Genomic DNA, 21,618 nt, shown 5'->3' with positions numbered 1-21,618 from the left:
TTTTACCACTTGAAATGTATGCTACGTATTTTTGGAATTTTTAAGTTTCTCAATTGCTAAGATTCTGATGCCTACCGCTCTTATAATTTTAGATGTTCTGTCTCTATATGACATGTAGTTAGGGTCTTTTTAGGTTTAAAGTGCGACAGCAGATTTCATAGTTAGAAACAAAGAGGAATTACAGCCAAAAAGAGTTTTCAGTTGCTGCATCCAGCTAAGAGTGCTTTTTCCAGGTCTGGGCAGATACCTTTTCTGTTATGCAGCATTTAGAGAGCTGTTCTTCAAGTTAATAGTTAATAGTTAAGTAAGAACATCTTTGTCTACATTAAGGATTAAAAGTCGATAGCATTTTCTGTTGCTAATTGAGAAAAAAATAACTAAACTGTTCATACTAGGAAACCATTAATTTTTCAGTTTCTCATGTGGAATTCATTCTCACACATTCCATTCCTAATTCCCTTTCTCAATGGAATAGATTGCAAGGTTTGGTGTAGCAGTTCGAACTGCACTACTTCATTCCCATTCAGTCTTCTGTTGCTCTGGTCCTGTGAGAGAGTTCATTAGCAGCTGTTCCTGTGTAAGGAAGAGCTGCAGAGGGTGGAAATTATTTAGAAACAGATGTGCCATCCTCTGTGAAAAAACTGACCTTCTTTTTACACTTTACTGAGACCACCAGTGTTTCAGTATGCTACACTTGATCAGGACCATGAAGTCTATCTTGTCAGTGAGTATAACTGGAGAAGTGGAAGTCTTTGTGTAACCTTCAGCAAGTTAATTTCTTTTCTATATGACTCTTATTTACCTAAGTTGCTTTTTCATAATGTAAAGTTTTCAAAGCAAGGGTTTTTTTCTTACAAAACATCCACACTTCTGCTGGTAGTTAAATAAAGCATTTAATGACTGATTTGGACATTTCCACACAGTGTAGCTTCTTAATACCCAGGAATGGACTGATACAAGAGAAGAGATGAGGCAGGACTCTCTGCTATCTTCAATTTTCCACAACAGCTATAGTTCTGCTATATGTTTCCCTCATTCCCTCTGCCTCCCTTGTCACTCTTGGCAAATGTACCTCTGGCTGTGAGCATGTCTTCATCTGTGTTTATCTTTTTCTTATTACTTCATGTTGAGTTTTTTGCATATCTCCTCACTGGCAGAGCATGAGACAAGGGAAAAAAAGAGTTCTTGATTAAGGATAAACACTATTTAGCAAAAACCCCAAACATCGCTGTGTTATCAACACTATTCTCATTCTAAATCCAAAACATGGTACTGTAACAGCTGCTGAGAAGAAATAAATTCTATCCCAGCTGTAACCAGTACAGCCATTATGCTCTTTGTGTATTCTCAGATTTAACTCTTCTCAATCACCACTCCTGTTTCCAAGGTCTTGCACTTGCACTATTTTGTGAGGCCATTTCATATTCAGCATTGTTCAGCCAGAACATGGGCTCACAAGGTCTCTAGCTCAGATGAGAGGATTCCTGTTTCCAGTTATGAAAATCTGTGAAAAATCTAATTTCCTTTCAAGGAAGGAAATGGTGTCCTTGAATCATATACTCAGTAGATTCTGTGAAATTAGTTGGTGATCTCACTGCTGAGCTCTAATGTAAGGGAATAACTGTCAATGTTGCAAAAGCACCACAGTTCCAAGCAGCAGAAGAATGACTCTTTGGACTGCACAGGCACTGTCCTTTTATTTCTGACAGAGATGAGGTCTGAGGAGTCAGAGCACAATGATTGAATTTGTGATATTGTTATTATGGAGCTATTTCCATTTTGAAGTTAACAAAATGGCACCATTACAGTCACAGAAGAAAAAGGGGAGACTTGCTCTGGAGTTCTCTTTTTCCTCCTCCCCCTCTTTCCTCAAAATTTTTTGTGTGTTTTTTCCAGAAATATTGCCTTTGTTCCTGCAATCTCACAGTGGAATGAGGAACAACAGCCTTTTATTAGTGTTTTCCTAACCTTGAAGCAGCTACATTCATGCAGTTCAGTTGCAGTTCATGTTTTATGTTCCCTGGAGTCCTTGTTGGATCACCATGTTGTACAGTATGCATGTGTTTATGTATATATATATATATATTACAGAAAAAGAAAAATCGGTTTGTTCCATTGCACTTAACTAACTGAAGATACAGTCAAAATTTCCCAGCAAGGGTGGAGAAGCTTGGTTTTCACCCCAAGACCATAAAAAATACTGGTAGAATGAGAAGCAGTAGAGAAAGAATTGCATAGAAATAAAGCAAATTCTTCACAGAAATAATTTCCAAAGGCCAGCTTTTCCTGAGCAGCTTTTAGCACAGAATATTTTAGCCTGCTTTGGTAACAGTTCATGTAAAAGTCACTCCTGCAGCTCTCCTGGGAGAAGTGAAAAGGCAGCAGTCTGTGAAGATGTTCCAGGCTTAATGATCACAAATCAGCTATGCCAATACATTGAATAAAGACTAATATAACAAGAACAAAAGGTAGTAGGATTGATGAAAGTGAGCTCTCAGCTATCCCTTTTAACTGTGGAAAATGGCCATCTCAGTTTTACTCTTAGCTAATGAAAATGTTAGGAAGTTTCATTTTGTTTTGTATTCCTGTGAATTCTGACCCATTCTGGGTATTTTATTTTCATGCATTCACTTGTCCAGTCCTTTCCTCTAACCTGGAGTATTCCTTCTTGCACAGAAAACCAGAATCAGATCACTGTGAAATGCCAAGTTAGTAGCAATTGTAAATATCTGCTGAGATGCATAGGGACAAGGCAGGAGTGTTTAATACCTTCTTTGCCTGTGTTCAGTGTGGATGACGAACGAAGGGGGTTTCAGTTGACCTGGAGGACCATGATGTGAGAATGATCAACTCCCAGTTGACTCTGAAGTTGTGCAGGATCTGCTGCTCCAGTTGAACATCTACAAATCTGTGGAGCCTGATGGAGTTCCTCAAAGAACTAGACGATGTCATGGCAAAACCGATCTTGATTTTTGAGCCGTCTTGGGAATCCAGAGATGACCCAGCTGATTGGAGCTGATGAACATTGTTCCAGTTTTCAAAAGGGGCAGGAAAGAGCACTGTGGAAACTGCAGGCCTGTCAGTTTCACTTCAGAGTTCATGAAAATTATAGAAAGATTATTTTGGGAGGTATTAAAAAACACCTGAAGAACAACACAGTCACTGGTCTTAGTCACCATGGCTTCATGTGTGGAAAGTCCTGCTTATCAAACCTGATTTCCTTTCATGACAAGGTAACCCACCTGATCAAGGGAAGCCAGTTGATGCAATCTCTTTGGATTTCAATAAAGATTTCAATACTAGCCCTCCAGTATTGAAGAGCCCTTTTAGAGGAAATGTCCAGCTCATAGCTAAATAACCACATTATGTGATGGGTGAGCAGCTGGCTCAGGGGTCAGGCATTCAGGTTACAGTGGATGGGGTGACATCAGACTGGAGACCTGTCACTAGTGGGGATTCCACATGGCTCCATCCTCAACCCTGTGCTCTTCATCAGCTTCATGAAGGACTTGGACAGACACTGATCTCTCTTCTGTGGTAGCCAGTAACAGGACTTAAAGGAATGGCCTGAAGCTCTGTTGGGAGAATTAGGCTGCATATTAGGAAAAGATTCTTCACCCAGAAGGGAGGTTGAACACTGAACAGTCTCCCCAGGGAAATGGTCACAGCACCAAGCTTGGCAGAGTTCCAGAGAAATTTGGAAAATACTCAACCTCATGATGTGACTCTTGGGGACGGTGTTGTGTGGGGCTGGGAACTGGACTTGAAGATCCTTGAGGATCCCTTCCACTCAGCATATTCTGTGATTCTGTGAAAGAGTGCCTCAAAAGCAGTTCTGCACTTTTACGGTATACCAATCTCCAACTGGCAAATGAATATTATTATTATTATGTGATTATAGAACATGTTTCAGTATGACAATTTGAGTGATACTGAAATCTGCCTCCTTCTAGTTCTGCTAAATACTACCTTGATCAGGTTACTCTTCATGGCTTCAATCTGCCAGATGATCATTTTTATTACAATAGAACAGGTTCAAAACTGGGCCTATTCATTTTTCTCCCCCAGAATTTATGTAATCATCCACATTCTCACCCTGTGCCATTTAAGATTGTTATTTATAAATTTATAAATAAGACATATATTTACATTAGTTTAGAATCTAATGTTATGGTTTAACTCAAGGCAGAAAGAGGAGATCAAAAAGGTGAATACATTGTGTATTTTTTCAAGAAGATTGAAACAATAAGTGTAAGAATATTTCCTGGTATAGCCACAGCAGTATCCACAGAACATTCAGCAGTATTACTATTTCTCCATTGTTTGTCTACACAGGAGGTCAGTGTGAAGCAGGGTGGATAGGAATTTCCAGTTGCACATTGCCTTTGTGCAATTCCTTTTATTTTTGTGAAGATACAATTCCATACTTTATGTGTCTGTGTTCCTTTTTGAAAGACTTCTTTTTTTAATCTGTCCAACAGCATATGAGATTAAATCAGATTGCTGCAGTTAGTTTAGGATCCTGTTGATCTGCTCTGCTTTCTGCTGAGACTCCTGGCTTTGTTTTTTTATTTTTTTGTGTTTCATAACCTGATAATTACCACAAGAAGACTGTTTAATATTTTTCAAATAAACCAATTTTTTAGAACGCATTTTTCATATATTGGCTTTGGGCATTTAGCAATGAAAAGCCATGCCATCTTTGACAAGATGTGACAAGTATTTGTTTTTCAATTATATGACTTACTGCAAGCAGCAGCTCTAGCTTCACCCAGCTTTACCCTCCAGAGAAAAAGGCAGAGTTCACGCATTGAAAAGGGGCTGCATTTAAGGTGACAGAGTAAGACTTAAGTTACAGTGATTTTGTAATCACAGGAGTGATTAACCCAAACCATTTGGTAGAATATAAGCTAATATGAGAAGCAATCCAATGCCATTTAGATGTCACTTGGTTTTGTGCAAACATGTCCCAGCAGACATGAGTAAAGCAGTATGATAGTAAAATACTTTTGCCTCCAGACATTTTATCTGGTACTTGGATTTTCCTTCCAAATATTTTTTCTTGCAAGCCTGCTTTAGGTATTGACTAATTGCTTCCTGTGTTAGTCATATCCTTTCCTTTTAGTTATATGCTTTCTCTGTATGGGTAAAACTGCTTCAGACAGGATATGCTTTATTGTAGGAACAAAAACGTGGGCTTCAAATACTTTGATATGGTGTCTGGAAACTACAATACTTAAAAGAGATACTATTTCTTAACACTCTAGATATCAGGTGCTAATTTTTAATTTTTTTTTAAGACTTCCAGTCACTCTTAAAATCTTACCTCATTAAGAACCTGAAATTCTTACACTGAACTTCTATATCCCTTTCCATTTTTAAGGTATGTTTTCTTGTGAGTGGCATATGAGTCAAGACTTAGAATCATAGAATCATAGAATATGAGCAGTATTTCAAATTGGAAGGGTCCCATACACACCATTAAGTACAATTCCCTGCTTTTCACAGGGCTACCTAAAAGTAAACCATGCAACAATGTTCAAAAGCTTCTTGACAGGCTTGGTGCTGTGACCACTTCTCCACAGGGGCCTGTTCCAGTGCCCATCCTCTCACTGAAGAACCTTTTGCCTAATGTTCAACTAGAACTTCTCCTGATGCATCTTCATTCCATTTCTTTATGTCCCATTGCTGGTCCAGAGAGAAATCAGCATCTCCCCCTCTGCTGGCCCCCACTCCCCTCATTCATAAGCTTCAGACTGGAGTGTCCAAATGTTGCTTCTGCACTACTTATTCTCAAGTTTTAGGTTTTCTAAAGAAACAACCCTGCTACAAACTCTGTCTCTCCACAGTAATATCTTTGCCTATTGTCTGTATTAAAGCACATTCAAGAGCAACAGGAATATCAAAATCGTTGTGTTTTGAGGTTGGTGAAAGCAGGCAATTGAGAAGGGCAAGAATCCAGTCTCTCTACTTGTCAGACCCCAGAGAATCTACTGCACTAGTAATTGATGTTCTGCCCAGGCTTTATAAAATGTGGGATACAATAGAATCCATTGCACAGTCAATTCTGTCTGTCTGTTACATGCAAACAGCAATAATAAAACTACTACTGTTTAGTATGTGATTAGTCTCCTGTGCGTTCTAAGAGCTGAGTTCATTTAACAACACTACTCAAGTTATGTTAGAAATTCAGGTCAGTAAAAAATTCAGGTCAGTAACAAGATACAAATCCAAGAAAAGCTAGGCTTGATTGAACCTAGTGTTCATAGATCTGCTTGTTATCTAAACTCATCAACATCCCTGCAGACTGTTGTCTGCAGACCCAATTAAAGAATTATAGAGCAATGTTTTTTCACTATTCATTTTCAGCCTGCTATTTCTTAAAACCTGTTATGAGAATCAGAAAATCAATGGAGCTGGAGGCATCTGCCATGGAGAATCACAGGAGTGTTTCTCACTAGATAAGAACAGTGACACTCTCTGAATTCATCAATCTGTATTTAAGAGAAAAATAAATAATACAAGTGCAATCTTTCCATAAATAGGTTGTCTCTGATAACTGCTGGTCCAGAATGATAACACATAAGCAAAAGAACACAGGCTTCCCTGAGGAATGTGTTTTTCTGGTCTTTTGGGAAACATGGACACAACACAAACAATATCTAGGGAGTATACAATACCTGGAGAAGCTAAACCTTGATGTTCATATGAACACAGGAAACAGGTTTATGCAGGTATGCATAACTAAACAGAAGATTTTAAGTGTGAATCAAAATAACATTTAGATTCTCTCAGATATAAAAAGTCTTTGAGTCTCAGATATTTACAGTGAGCTTTCCAAGATGTCTCCTTAAAACCATTCTCTTCACACCCCATTCATGCTCTTACTCATTTTTGTTCTTTCAAGAAACTCTGCTGAGAAGAAGGTACCTATGTCTGTAAGTCTGTATTAGAGGCTGCGGATTAAAGGTCCTTGTGTGTGTTAGCAGGAATTTATTACTATTTTTGCAGCTTGTAGTTTATATGCTAAATTTGCTGTTGCCTGACTTTACCAAAAATATGCTGACTTTTAATTATCTAGGGGAAGTCTTCACTTCAACCTTAGCCTTCTCACAGTTGTAGAAATCTGGCTACCAGCTGCTGGAAAATCACAGACAACAAATACAAGTCTTGAAACTGCAGAAGCAGCAGTTTCCTTTCCTGCCATCCCCAACAGCAAATCACTATAATCAGTGCTTGTTTTATAAAAGGAGCTTTCAAAAGCAATAGAAATGATTCTCATTCCTACCTTTGACATCCCTGAGCAAACCTACCATTGTTTGACTATCACTTTGTTACCTTTTTTATCTTGTATTAATTTTCTCCTACATTATAAGTTACATTAATTTCCTTTTGTCTTTTTCCCAATGGAGTCAACATATTGTGGTAATATAGGATTGTGGGTTTTTTCCTCTTTGGAGGAAGGAGGGAGAGCAATGACTTTTTATGGGGGAAAATAAAATCAGTTAGATCCCTAGGAATTATATCCTAATTTAAAAGGTCTTCCAGCCTGAGGATTTCAGATGTGCTTTCTGTGACATTTGCTCTTTTGCACTGTTCCACTTACATTTCAAATCAAGACAAAAAAAGTGCATGGATATACTTTAAATTCAGAACTTTCTGTTCAGCAGCAGGAAAATTGGAGAGAAATAAAGAAGTGCCTCTTAATACAACTTTAATCCCTATCTTGCAACATGACAACAAAAAAAACTTTGCTGATTCTTCATACTAAATTATTGAGCTATAAAAATTCTAGTGAGAGGTCATATTTTAAAAAATGCAGTGAGGAGTCAAACTGTCCCAAACTGCTTCAAAACATCATCCCAAATGTGACTGGCTCTTTTGCTATCAGAATTTTGAGAAGGAACTGCTTCTTCTGCTGTCAGTCATTGAATCTGCCTTTTGTCGTGGCTCTCTACAGGCTCTTAAAACACTTGCCCTCACATTTGAGAACATATGTTTCAGAATCACAGAATTCATTGCTTGTCTTGCCTTTGCATTTCTCCATGGCACTCTTAACAGACTGTCTGTGACTCAAAACCAGCATTCATGGCAGTTAATCTTTCTAGTGGTCTCACAGGAAGAATTATCCAATACTTGCCTGTGAGATGATCTTTGTCCATAGATTTTATGTCAAGGGGTCAACAAATGAAAGCAAGTGACAGAACCTCTGCAATTTCAGGCTATCAAAGTCTGAAATTTTATGTGTCAGTAGGTGTTGGATTATACCCACAAGTAGGGAAGCATTACCACAGTTCCAATTAAAGATCCAACTGGATAATGAGGAAGTGACATGAGACCCGTTAGAGGCATCCTTTGTGTGTAATTGCTGAGCTTTTTTAAAACACCAATGTTGATGTCAAGACTGAGCATATCCATCCAAATAGGTCTCCTTCTGAGTGAAGGTTGAAGGCCTGATGTTATTTTGAAGATGCAGTTTCTAAAAGTGGTGTGTCAGGTTCAGGGAGAGAGAGCGTTCTTAAATTCTTTAGATTTCTTTTTGGAAGAGTATACTTCTCTTGGAACAAAAAAAAAAAGCGCCCCCAAAACGAAAATAAAATCTGATTAAGAAGGAAAAGCATAAGATAAATAGATCCCCAGATGTTGCAGAAGTACATTAGGATTTACACAAGGCAATGCTGGTAAAATTTTATTGGAAGGTGAATCTGGGGCATGTGCCTTCAGGGAAGGAAAAGAGTATTTTGGAGATGGGACTTGAATACATGTTTGTGGTCAGGGTATGCATGTTTGCCTCTGCAATACAGACACTGGTATCTCTTTGAATCATTTATAGATTCATCCTTTTGCAAAATGCTAATAAACACCATGTTTTGTCAGAGGTTTTTGAAAACAAATATAAAGCTTTGTTTAAAAGAACATTAATAAATCTGATTTTGCTTTTCAGAAAAAGAAAAATTTTATGGACAAGTTGCATTTTGAGGCACTCCTGGTTTTACTTCTTTATTTGTTTTGAACTGCTGCTTCTCCTTTGTACTTAGGAAAAACTGTGTCAGTACCCAGTGCTCTTTCTTCCCTTTGTACAACAAAATTCTTATAATGTTTCCTCTGCTGCTTATCTGGAGTTACTTATCTTCAAATGCCCCTCACTGGGATGAAAAACCTTGTGTCTGGTTCTGAATATAGATGATTGTCTTACTCCCATGTCTGTCAATCCTTTTGTGTTCTTTATACAACATCTTCTTTCCCAGAGAACCCAAAACATTTTGCCACAGAAAGTATGAGGAACAGAGAAATTAGATGTTGTCCTGACTGCCAAAGAATTGGTAAAAACATGAAACCAACCCTATTATCATTTAACTGTCAATTTTGTAACATGAGCACTGATTTAGACAGTGCTATTCCTTTCTTTTCTGATAACTGTTTTTTATGGTTTAAAAGCTGGTTCAGCCACACATACCTGTCTGGGATCAAGGCCTGGTTTTCATACTACAGATTGATTTTCCATTACATTGCTGAATGAGAAGGTTGCATGAACTGCTTTTTAATATAGGGGCATTTCCCATTAATTTTTATTAACCGTTTGCTTGTGATTAGAGTGATACATTTTGAGAGTAGGTAAAAAATAGAAATATTTCATTTGGTAGGAATGAATTCATTTTTATTTTTTATGTGTTTGGTGAAAATTATTAGTGTGAATATTATTTTGAAGGGCATTATATCTATGTGTACTCTGTAGCTGCATGCCTGACACTGGTTCTCAGCAAGAGAAGGTCATAGGTCTCTGCTAGATCTTTTAGCTACTCATCTAAAGAAACTGCAAGTGGAGCACCCTGCCTGCTTCCTGTACATGTGGCATGACAAACATCTGAAACTCCTTTGGGCCTGAGGAGCAGTAAGGGAAATAAAAAGCAACCAAGTTTACTGAAATTATATTTTTTTTCTTTCTCCTGCTTTGTGAGAAACACCTCATTGACAACTGGAAAACAGTGCTGAACTGTGGCTGACAGTTGTATTTTTGGTCCACACTGAAGGACTTGTGGAAAATACAGACATTCTTGATGGGAAAGGACCATTATCACTTTGGAGAGAGGCCACTGATAAGAAACTCTGTCACAAGAACGTGATTAAGGAGGGGAATGAGTTGCTGAAGAGATAAAGGAAAACAAAGAGATAGAATTTGGCAAGAGGTGAATGCATCACTTCTGCTTTTTGTGCTGTTTTTGTCCCATGTCCTCTTTGTTGCAGTTCCTCATAGTCAGCCATGTTTACCTGTCAGTTTGAGGGTCCAGCCAAACGGGTCACTTGCAAGTCAGCAACACAGGTGTAATGATTGCAGCATCATGGTCACTCAGGATGTGCTCATGTAGGGAGCAGGAGAAATTGTATTTCTCCAGAAAAATATTTACCTACAGAGAAAAAATAGTGGGGGGGAGGAGTGGGGACAGCTGAAGCAGCCTGAAGTTAAAGCTGAAATCACAATTTTCCCTACAGCTAAGTAAACATTAGCTGTTTTTCCCCCCCTTCCAGAAATATAAAAAAAATTTTCCCCAGTCTTAAATTTGGCAAAGCTCAGGGGAAAGAAGGCACTGGTGGACACCTTTCTAACCTGTTGTTCAGGCATCTATCAAAAGGCAGATTTTCTCTTTGTGATTCAGAGCAGGAGCTTCAATTTTAATCTCTCCTCACGCAGAACACCCTGAATAGTGTAATCTTAGACACTTTCATCATAACTATAGAAAGGACATCCCATCCACCCAGCCAACTACATTCCAAAGCTAATAATGCTAAGCTCCTTGTGATCCTTTTAAGGTCAGAAAGGATTTCTGCTATTTTTGCTCTCCTACTTTTTTTTTTTTTTTTTTTTTTTTTTTTTTTTTTTTTGGTCAAACAAGCAGGGTGTTTGCACCATTTTTGTACTCAAGCACAAAGCTAGTGCTTGTGCTCCAGCAATCTGGAGATATAGCCAGAGCTATGATGGGAACTTGAGTAGGAACTGCACACCAGGTGCTGGGTTGAGTCTGCTACACACTGCAGGAAGACCAGCTGCAGCTTCTGATGCTCATGGGACTGCTCTCTTGCTGTCTTCCCATGTAGAATTCCACCACGCCTCACCCATTTGTTTTTGTCTGGCACTGTACCCTGCCCTCTGCTCACAACTCACATTTCTTTTAGTGAAAAAAGAGCTTTAAAACATTTTAAGTTCAATTAAATTGTCTTCTTTTAGTTATTTTGGGTTTTTTGGAAGGTGTCTGTGAACCAAAAAACCAGCTCCTGCTTTGGCTTCGCTGATATGTGACAGCCTTATTCCCCAAACACAGGGGCTCTGTGAGACTGTGACTTTGTAAAGTATGAAAATTGGATTGCTAAAATCTGATATAGCTGGATTTCATAGCCTCATACTATTTTCCACAGATGATAAATGGTTGTTGATTTTTATATATCTAAGGACTTGGATTTGCTTTGGAATTTTTTGACAGCAATGATAATTTTGTAACAAAATCACTCCTTTTCCTACTGAGAAAGAAAGTTTTACAAAAGGGTTGCAGAAACATATGTAAACAGGCATTTTTTCAGGTACAAACTATGAAAGTCTAATAATTTAAAACCATCCTTTTTTTTCACAGTTTCCCCATGTAAGGGAAGAGCTGGGGAAATAGGAAGGTATTCTTTCAGAATCTCATAGTACTGCCTCGGAACATTAGCTTCACATCCATAGACCTCTGCTTGGTCTATTCCATGGGGATTTTAATAGGCGTTCTCTAAGGCATTGAGGTGCTAGCTGTTCTTCAGGGGGTAGGCCCATAAACATCTGGATACCTACACACATACAAACCAGTTTTCCTGAGGACGGAGGTGTCTGGAGATGTTTTGGATGGGCAAGAGAGTCAAGGGCAATAAATCCTCTTGTTTACTGTAAGTTTTACAGGACTGAAAACAAAGTAGTGGATACAGCTACTGCACCTCACAGAGAACTGAAGGCCTAGAAAACTCCGGTGTTACAACTAAAGAATGACCCTTTATTTACTCTCCAGCAGTAATGATTCAAAGATTAGTCCAAAGGGTGTAAGCCAAAGCACATCCATTAAAATATCAATTCCCTTTCTCCAATAGGGTGGATAATGCCTAAGCCATAGAAATGTTTGCTTAGTGGTGATTTTTTAAGATTTATTTCTTGGTTATTAGCTCTCCAGTGTCCCTTGTATATATATATTTAAATATGTATATATATACGTAGAGGGGCTGAACGGTGGATGCAGTCACAGATCTGCATCCTGCTCTAGCTCTCCATGCAATATTTATACAGCTTCCTTTGCCATGCATTTGATTACACAATATCATAGTATATTTTTAATTGCAACAACTCTATATGTTGTGAAAGTTCACTTAATAAAGTTATTTTCCTATGGGGAGACTTAAAAGTCACCATTAGAAGATCTGAACTGGACAGATACTGTTAAAGCACATGGTAGGAAGAGGAATTTGTGAGTACAGTGCCAGCAGAACAGTCACTATGGAAGTGTTCCACAGATCTTCAGCTTTCACCTCCCCAGGGTGAGTGTTGTGCCCCCTCTGTTTCCTTTCTCCTCTGTGCAATATCAGTGGTAATGACTGTTCTTCCACTGAGACCCTGGCAAGGGATTCCCTTCTGTGCCATTTGTTCACAGTGTAAATACCAGCCTGGGGACACTAGCATTGTCTTATTTTTCCGGTGCTGGAGGTCTAGCAACAATAAGGAGTAGGCTTTGTCTTCTTCAAACTGCTGTGACTCCTTCTGCAGCATCAAGACTGAGAGCCCATTTATTGTATCTTCGTCAGTTCATCCAGCATCTAGACGCTGTTAACTCTTTTTAAGTTATCTGAAAACAAAATGCAGTCTGGGTTTGGTTTTTTTGGACCTTCTTGTTCAATTTCCTTGGACCTCAACCCACATTCAGTAGTATCTAGCAACAGAACTGGTAATTTCATATTTAAATATACATATTTACATATTTTAAAATAATTGCTCTGGTACAGAGTGGGAAGAGTTAGAAGAGTTTCAGTTAGAGAGGAACATTATGTAAAGAGAGAGAAGGAAGGAGAATAAATAAATCGAGACCACATCTACAGAAAAAATCATTTAGATCTTCTTTAGGACTGGTCCTTTCTGTAAAACCCTCTCATGTGGTTCCCTTTGCTGACTGTGGCCCGTGTTCTCCGGCTGTGTGTGGCGATGTCACCCCGCGCTGTTCTCCCCAGGAGGGTCCAGAGCCAGCAGGGCACGGCCCATTCGGGCCCAGCGCGGAGCCGTGTCCGCCCTGAGCCTGAGCTCCAGACGGGCCCTGCTGTCCCCGAGGAGAGACCGGCCAGGGCCGGCCTGGCTTTGCAGTAAATCGGCCCCAGGCAAGGAAGGAGAGGTGAAAGCAGGGAGACGTGACCCTGCTGGGCCCTCTCAACTCCTCCAGGCCAGCAAGTGCCCTGCCCGCCTGCCCTCAGCCACACAACACACGGGGAGCCAGGCCGTGCTCCATCGGCTGCTCTCTGTGCCACAGCGGGGCCTGAAGGGCCCCATTCCAGCTGCAGAGCACCTCTGGGCCAGGAACTCCACCTCAAAAGTTAAATTGGCCAACATCTTGCTGCTTCTTGTATGGATTGTGGCGTTACGGTGTCTGACTCTGCTGCCATGTGTGTAGTGAGCCAAGGGGATCCCTGTCTCCTGGCTCATCCCTAGGGGAACATTTCTATGGTTTGTCATCTGCTCCGCTTCTTCCCGTGGCACCTTTCCCTTGTGATCCCTAGGAACAAAAGGAGGTGTGTTGAGTGCTCATATCTGCTGTTCTGCTGGCCCGGGGGAGGTGTTCAGGCTCTGGCAGGAGGATGGGAGCTCAGTGCTGCTGGCTCAGGGTGTTTGGGTTAGGAAAACCAAGATAATATCTGCAGAAAAAAATTTACAGTCCAAAGCTTTGTCAACATTTAGTGTTTCCTAGATTTGATGAAGGACTTAAAAGATGGTCAACCTGGAGAGTCAAACCTTTTAGTTGTATTTTGCATTAGTTTGGAGAAAGATGCTGAAAAGAAAATGTTATAAATGCAACGGCAAATATCGGATTAATAAAAGACAATTTATTAATAACAGAATATCAAACACCGGAAAAATGAGAAAACCACAAATTAGGAGAATATCAGCGCCGCGCTGGGTGGATAGGGGTCCGCACACCAAGGTGCAAGACGCCCAAATCCACGCGGGTGCAGCTTTCAGTCCACCCTTTTATAGGATTTTTCTGCCCTTAGGCAGTCCAGGTGTCCAGGGTGGGCTGAATAGTCCGAATTTCTTTTCGATGGTCTTCCCGATCTTGTCAAGTCCTGTTGTTCCATTCCGGGAAGTTTTCTTTTCTTATGTCAATTTCACAGGTCAGTCTTATGTTGATTTCAGTTCGCATGTCGGGCCAGGGAGTTGATGAAATCTGCATCGTTGTCAAGAAGGAATTTCTCCTTGCATTGGCGAGGAAGTGATTCTTATCAAGGTTGGCCAGAGTCTTTGTCTAGTCTGATGACTCTTATCCTGTTTTACAACTGAAGCCGTGCAGGCTGAGGGGGGGAACGGTTTGCTTTACACTTTATTAACATTGCTCTTATTATACATCGGATTATTATTTCATACATGAATTTTTACCCCAAATTTATCACAGAAAAGAAAACCAGAAAACTGTAAACTTTTGAAACACGGTGTGTTTTAAAATGTCTAAACTTCTGAGTAGCAATTCATTGAGTGCTTTAGAAAGGTTAACATTATAATCTGCAAATGCCATGGAGAGATTGAGCGAATTCCATTGTACAACACTGTGTTGTGCTTAGTTGATGACCATCATCAGTCCTCGTTTATAGCAGAGCATATAGACAGACAACCAGGAATACGCTGCTCCAGTGATAGACTTCCTTTGTCTTGAAGGTATTCAGCTGAATAGAATCTACAGAGCAGGCTCCAGCTGCATCAAGGCTCTTCACCTTGATAGAAACAGAAATGTTAAATGAAAGAGAACAACAAACCAATTATGTGCTTTACAAATTGGTTAGATTCCTTAAATCCTATTTTCAATCAACAGAAGAAAGTATCCTTCTTTTGTCTCTGATTGATGAGGTCAGATCAGATCTCTGTGAAGCTGTTCCTGATTAATCGCTTTTCAGTTCAGACCTGCACAGGTCTCAAACTGAGGCATAAATGCAGATAGCTCTTATCCACTGCATTGCCTTGGATGCTGGCTGTTGTGGAGGGTGGGAAGGATCATGGGTCAGAGACCATCATGCAGGAGGTACCAGCCAGCCCATTTTTGCAAGGATTTATGTTGTTCCTGCTGCTGCAGAGGTAGCTGGCTGGGCCACTGGAGATACAACATGACAGAAGTTCATTAGATATGCAGCTCATGTTTTCAGCTCAGAAGAAAAATTAACAGGACAAAAAAGCCCCAAAACAAACTAACAAACAAAACCACAAAAAACCAAACCCAAACAAAACAAACAAACAAAGAAACAAACAAAACCCCCCCACACCATTTATAATTTTTCACCTCTTCCCAGTTAAACCAGGCAAAATAAATCACTGGATGTATCCCCTCCCCATCTCAATTTCTGAAATAAAGCAGTCTGTCTACAGAGAGGAGGTGAGCAATGCTTTACAGTTAATTCCTGTGGTAGACATTGTCTGCCTTATAGCTGTAGAGGAAATTTGAAAACACTTAGATACTTAAGTATCTAAGTATCTTTTAAGTATATCTTAAGTACTTAAGTATCTTTTTAGATATTTAAAAAGAATTTCAGAGAAAAAGGGGCAAAAATGTCATAGAAGAACCTCTAGTATGCAATTAGCTGTGGAAATGCACCAAGAGTGTGAATTCCAAATTTAACTGCTACTGAAAATAGTAGAATAATTACCTATTACAAAATTAAGTGTAAAATAGTGTCAGAAGTGATTTCCAGCTTCATGCTGAAGTCCAGATAAAGTCCCAGGGGTCAATTTTACAATCACCTGAGGGAACCAATAGTTCTTATTGCTGTAGTAGTAGTAGTAGCTTCCACAACAGTTTTGAAAAATGGACTGAAACTTTTAGTCTTAAAAAAAATTTCTTCAGAGTCATTTCTAGAATTATCCTAGAGCAAAGTTGCCCTTTACCTCAAAATTATTTCTATTGAAAAGTCATAATTTGCCAGAGAGCTCTGTGAAGCTCACGCACAACTGCTGAATGCTAAAGTAAACTCTTCTTTACTGACTTCAAAAGTCTAGTACAATAAAAATAAAAAATGTATCCTTACAAAAGATTGAAACAAACTCTAGAGAGAATTGGGATATCCTGTCAGCAGACTGAGACCTAGGGTAAATTACTTTTTAGGTCCTCATTGAACCTCAGTTGCTACTTCTAGATTATGCTGTTTATTTGGGACTGGAGTATTTTGACTAGTAGTAAAATCAAAAGGGTCAATATTTTTCTATGGTAACTATCCATCTCTTAGAAGTCTGGTAGCAGGAAGACCAAAGAGAAACATTCACAAAATTAAATCATTATTAGAAAAGTATTAAAAGAGACAGGACTTTAAATATGTTTACCTGATAAAGCTACTTCATAGTCCAGGTTGCCTTCCTCTATAGTACTGTGGATAAACTGTGTAATTCTGTCAATAAAATTTATATATCTACTTGAAGAAAGAGAAATAAGGTTTATTGCACAAATTGTTCCCAGTGATACCTAAAAAATGCTTCTATTTAACAGGGTCCTGTAAAAGTTGCCTGTACTGGTGAAAGGAACATCTGAAAGAGCTTTGACCCTCTGGAAATCATCTTTTTCATTTTCTTATACAACGGGAGACAGTTTGTAATGTCCAAACCTGTGCTAAAAATGATTTCACTAGTGTTGCACATTCCTGCAAAGACTTCAAAAATATTGAGCATAAAACTCTCCTAAGAATGTTTGTCATGAGCAGGAATAAATATTCCAGCTGTATTTCAACCTCATGATGAACTAATCCAAGCAGAAAGGTAGAAAGTCTACAGGTGGAATATCAGTTACCAGCTGGTCTAGTTCTACAGCTACTATTCTTTCCAGATAGATTTATAAGCAATATTTACCAGATATTTTAAACCAGAAATAATTCTAATTATTCTCCGGGGAAATGGTAATAGTGAATTACTGTTTCTTTTAAGATCAGCCTTGCAATTTACCTTCATTTTTTGTCAAACCTACTACTCTTGCTTAGAGTAGAAAGGCATAATCATAAAGAAATAAATGCAGCCCAAATGCAAAATTTATTAGTTCCTGGGGTGGTAATAGAAAACATTATTTTATATTGTTTTGTACCAAAACTGTATATAATTATTAAATTGTTATATGACAAAGTAGCAAGCATTGTATCTGTTATTCTGTTAAAAGAAATACAGAGAACTCATATTAAAAAGTATTCATTTAAATAATTTAATTTCTTAGAAAAATTCTGTCAGAATAAAAAGTTCCCTCTTATTCAAAAGTGTTTACTTATAATTTGATTATTTTTTATTATTAATTACATAGATACATGAAACTTGCACCAAATCCTATTTCCATTTCTTAAAGCCTCAAATTAAAGAAAAGATTTACCAGATGAAGATATATGACACCTAACCCTAGAAATAAGTATTTCCAACAAACAAACCAGATTTTATTTTTCTAGAGTTTTAATAGCTGAAGTTAAAAATTTTCTGTGATTCTCAATTAATATTCACTAGATCATGGATTTTTTTCCTTATTGTAAGAATGTCAAAGTGGATTTATTTCTTTCAGTCTCTAGATTGTTCATATGTTTCCTTTTGACAGAAAATGCAAAAACAACGTGCAAGTGAAAAGGATGCTATGAAAAATCCTGTGCAGAGCTGAAATGCTTGCTGGTGGTGCTGGTCAAATTGAAAAATGCCAACAAGAAGATATTAACAAAATAGCAAATCTCATAACTTCAAACACACAGATAATATCCAAAGAAAAAAATTAATATCCAGCTATTTGCTAAATTATTTAATTATAACCACCACATAAAAATTTAGTTACTTGATTTACACTCTCTGTTGTTAATTCTAGAAAATACTGGGGAAAATATGCTCACCGTCGGTCTAGGGAGCAGACCCAGTCAAAAGCAAGCAGATTCCTAGGCAGCTCTAGCTCTCATACCATAGCTTGAGCTCAGGTTAAAGCTGTGCCCAGCAGTGCTTATAAATTTACAGTCCACTGGTCACGTAGGAGACAGTGGCCCCTGCTCTGAAGCCAGCCTGCCTTTGCTTTCCGAACAGTATCCAGCACAGAACGCTCTATGGGTCAGCAGTTTGCTCCCTTGAGGGGATTCCTTGCAATTCATCACGCTGTATTTTGGGCAGCTCTTCCTGTCTCCAAACAGTCAAGTGATTCAACCACATGTCTTCTGAAGATAAGGAGAGAAATATGCCAAGGAAAAACAAAAGCCATTTATGTTCAGGTCAGCCTACAGTGTGTGTGGCTGCCAACCAGAAAGTAAATCCTTATGCCGTGCTGTTGAGAGTCCCATTAAAAAATTCATCTTAAACCAGAGTCTTAGTGGCCAAACTCATGCTGTCTCGTGTAGAGAATCAAAATTCCCAACAAAAATCAAAAAGTCTATACCAATTCTCAGAGCTGCTCTTCCTATATTAGATTTAGAAACTTAAATCTACATCCTCTCTTATAAGAATTAGGATTGATAGGGAGAACAGGAAAACCTTAAGGTACTCACTGAGTAATCCGAGTAAAAAAAATATTTCTCCTTTGCAGAAATAATGGAAGTTTAAACTAAAAATATTTACTGATTCACCTATAACAGTCCACATGATGGTTTTTCAGTGTTGTTTGTATTAAAAAGCTAACAGATACCACCTGATAGCCATCAGCAGACCAAGCATTAGTATAAAAGAAGTGAAGTATTTAATTTACCTAGTGGAGCACCTCTGAGGGCTTTGAGCTTTTAGCTCTGTAAATACCTGAAAAATGTCCAAAGTTTCCAATTTTGTTGAACTGGCTGATGGGGGAGACTCAACAGATGTGATGCTTGATCTTCCTTTTTTAATAATACATAGTGTAATATTGGCTAACTCAGCTGGTTCCTGGCTGATTTTTCCAAGTTTCTGGAATGGGGAAGGACAATAAAGTTTGGAGTTTTCTTGTTCTGTTTTGTCCTGATTTTTTTTTCCCCTTCCTATCTTCTCAATTTACTTTGTAAGCATCTGGCAAAACATTGGAAGGACAAGGTCTTTGAAAAAAATTAATGTCTACTCCAGTCTGAATATAAGAGTTATATATCCTTTTTATCTGTGTGATGATTCTCTCCAGAGACTTGCAAGGGAACAAAACAAAATAAAACAGAAGTAGCAAGGAGGGGAAGAGACCTTAAGAGGTCTGTAAGACCAACTTCCTGCTACAAGCAGGGTCAGAAATGAGATTGGATGTTGTTGCTCAAGGCTCTGTTCAGCTAAGGTTCGGATATCTCCAAGGATGTAGGTGGTTTCCCCTCTCTGTGCTGTATGTGTTGGGAAAAAAAGCTTAGGCTTACCTCCAGCCTCACTGGCCTGGGTCAGCTTGCTGCATTCCAGGGCAGAGAACTGCCCCTGGCTTCAGTGCATCACTGCTGGGCTCTGCCTGTCTGCGGCAGGGCTGCCCCATGCAAGCTGGCTCCTTTCTCACCCTGTCCCAGCCTCTCCACAGGGCAGCCATGCCCCTGAGTATATGTCTGGTCTGGTTCCCACTTAGGGTTATCTGCAGGTGACAAGTCTTTGCAATGAGTGATTTTTAGTTTTTTAAAGTATTTATTGTAACGCAATCAAGACTAAGGAATTTCTTCAGAAATGTGAAATGAAAGGGAAAAAAAGGAAAATTAAAAAAAAAACACATGAAAAGAAAGGCAAGCAAATCACTCCCTCAAATATATAATTCAGGAATAATTGCCTGTTGACAACTGTAGTGATAGATATCTGAAACTTTGTGTGTTTTGGACAGAACCTAGGCAAATAATCTTGGAAAAAAAAAAAAAAAAAAAAAAAAAAACAAACACCAAACAACAAACCAGGAGACCATGCCTCTGCCTTACAAATACATGCAAATCACCTAAAAGCAGCTGAGTCATGTTGAATTTGTACATGCTGCAGAAATGGGCACAAGAACTTCGTGAAATTTTGGACACTTTCTCCTGTCGCTCTGATTTTCAGCCTTCTGATCTTGTTTACATAGTTCTACTGGAGTTTCTCACGCATTTAACATAAATAAAGTAGATTGTTTTCTCATTCCTCTCTGTGATGGACTGCTGGTTTGATCACTGGAGTCAGAGGACTGTTCCTCTCATCTCCCAATCCTTGACCAAATCCCAAAAACAATATAAGTTGAAATTCCCTAAATAAAGTCCTTTCCTCACTCTCAATGTGATGGGTGAGTGTCATTCTTTCATGTTGTAACTGCGACATTCTCCCTTCTCCTAGACAAGAAAATCTGCTGCAAGATGGTGTTTCTAAATACAACTTTCTTAACAAGCCTTTCTTCTAGCCTGAGAGATGTCATGAGAGGAATTATAAAAGCTACTCAGAAGTTCAGGAGGGTAAAAAAACAAAAGCAAAAGACAGGTTTGGGCAGAAAGGGATCCCTAGAAACCTCCCATTCGGCTTCCTGTAAAAGGCTGGGTTACCTTCAGTACCAGGTCAGGTTGATGAGGGCTTTATTCAGCCTGATTTTGAAAGCTCCCAAGGGGTAAAATTCCACTGTCTTTGGCACTGTGGTCCACTGCTTCATCATCCTGAGGGCAAATTATTTTGCCTTTGTGTCTAGACAGAATCTGCTTTACTGCAACTTTTTTACTGTTACCTCTGCTGTACGCTGCTGAAAAGACTATGTTTCTGTCTTCTTGATAATCCTCCTTTAGGATTAGCAGAGAAGATGGTAATCACTACCCCTGATCCTCTGGCTCTGCACAGCTCTCATGCAACCTGAGAGTCAGAATGTATTTGAGGGAAAACTCAGCCCAAAGTCTGGATAGCAATGTGCAACCTTGGCTCCAAATACCTATCTACACTCCTGCTTAGTACCAACTCTTCAGAGGGATAGAGAAAAAAATGCCCATATGTCAAAGCAATGCTGTCCATCTTTCTGCTCCCTCAACAGGCAAGAAAGGGGGGCAGCTGAATGCAAGGTTTTTTACAAGCATAGTCAGCAATCTGCTAATGAGCCCAGCTCCTGCCTACATGTGTACTGCCAGTCTGTTATTTTAAATTTTCCCTGGAAAAATATCACCTTTCAAATCCTGCAGACCCCTTTAGCTCTTTTGCTACAGGAGCTTGGTTAATGAATTCTCTATAGAGTTGTAAACATTTCTGCACCTCATTACTTGCTGCTACTGGATAGAAGTCTACTTGAAGCTTCATTAACAAAGATTATCATTGTGAACCATGACTAATTCGTCCCCAAGCACTTGCAGCTCTCATGGTCTTGTCTAGGTTTAAAAATAAATGCCAGCTGTCCCTCTTTGCTGGTGCTTGTGTAAAGTACAATGGCAGCCTGATAAGATTATTACAGGACTGATCACATGGTTTGTGTCAGAGGTTCCAAAAGGGACTTTTTTGCTTTGCAGATTAGA

Source organism: Zosterops lateralis, assembly GCF_965231275.1.
Source record: "Zosterops lateralis genome assembly, chromosome: Z".
In the NCBI taxonomy this organism is placed as follows: domain Eukaryota; kingdom Metazoa; phylum Chordata; class Aves; order Passeriformes; family Zosteropidae; genus Zosterops; species Zosterops lateralis.
The sequence above is the reverse complement of the archived record's forward strand: the minus strand, read 5'-3'. Positions refer to the sequence as shown.